Here is a 1215-nt window from a genome sequence, read left to right on the forward strand (position 1 = left end):
AATGCCCAGCCCGTCCCGAGCCGCGAGCAGTCCCCGAGCCGCGATCAGTCTCCCCGCAATGCGAGCAGTCTCCCCCCGACCGACCGCCTAACTCCCCCCGAGCATGACGTTATATGGTATGGAATAGCTCTTTGGACAGTTTGGGTTAGCTGTCCTAGCTGTGCTGTACTCCCAGCTTGTTATGCACCTGGCCAAGCAGGAGAAGCTCAAAAAGTCCTTGAGTAGTCTGAGCACTACTTGGCAACAGCTGAAAACATCAGTGTGTTATCAACATTCTTCTGGTACTGAATCCAAGACACAGCACTATGCTAGCTTCTATGAAGAAAATTAACTCTATCCCAGCCGAAACCAGGACAAACATACAGAAGGTTCACAAAATAGTATTTATAAGCCAGCCTACACTAAAATGTGAATAGTTCAACTCTGGTTTTGCATCATAGGGCAAAGATGAGAAGATAAATAACAGGATTTGCTGCAACCGACTTCTGGCAAATGTTGCATATAAAAGAAAATAGATTTCCTCACCAGTTATGCACAATAACCCAGTACCATCCCTTCAACTCTCAAAAAACCCCTCTTAAAAAACCTAGATATATTAATCTGTTAGTTCAGCAGCATTACAGCACACGGCTTGAACACTCAGAAAGGCTGACACAGGAGGCCAGCAGAGCTCACCTGGAGGCTGCCAGGAACGCCCCCGGTCAGTCAGGGCCTGGGCTGCCGGGGTCCCCCCTGTGCAGCCACAGCAGGATAGGAACAGGCAGTTTCAGGGGTACTGTTCCTTTTTAAAACCCAGTGGTCAAATCCTGTACAGTGGTGGAAGTCCAGACTGTTGGTGTCCTATTAAATCAAAATTCCCACCAGCAGCTGGCGATGGGTGCGCTAACTTTTGAGGAGCACTGCTCAGCGTAACAGGCCTTTGAAGTCTTCCAGTGCTGTTTTAGCATTCATCCCATCCCTCCTCCCTCTCAAATGAGCCATATATGATTTATAGCTCATTATCAGAGTTCGACTTTGAAGTAGAAGTCGTAACAAGCACTCCAGATCATCCCAAATATAAAAAGGAAAGAACATGTGAAAGATTTAAAAAGAAAAGAAGAAATGCCAACAGTCTAAAGATGAAACGGCAAAGTCATTCTTCTGCCAGCCGCTGGGGGGGGGGGGGAGTACCGGGAGGAGGGGAAGTAGGGCACGGAGCAGCTACCTGTCGATCCG

At 48.1% G+C, this 1215-nt stretch overlaps 1 protein-coding gene across 1 annotated transcript in view; it reads right to left on the reverse strand.

Annotated features, from left to right (window-relative positions):
* Nucleotides 1–1209, reverse strand: part of TERB1 (telomere repeat binding bouquet formation protein 1) — a 20165-nt gene extending 18956 nt beyond the window's left edge. Inside the window, exon 1 of the mRNA XM_035891529.1 lies at nucleotides 676–1209. The gene's annotated coding sequence lies outside the window, so the exon portion shown is untranslated. The remainder of the gene's footprint in view (nucleotides 1–675) is intronic.
* Between the last annotated feature and the right edge of the window lie 6 nt (nucleotides 1210–1215).

This window comes from Egretta garzetta, unplaced genomic scaffold (assembly GCF_000687185.1).
Source record: "Egretta garzetta isolate BGI_Z169 unplaced genomic scaffold, ASM68718v1 scaffold23, whole genome shotgun sequence".
In the NCBI taxonomy this organism is placed as follows: Eukaryota; Metazoa; Chordata; class Aves; order Pelecaniformes; family Ardeidae; genus Egretta; species Egretta garzetta.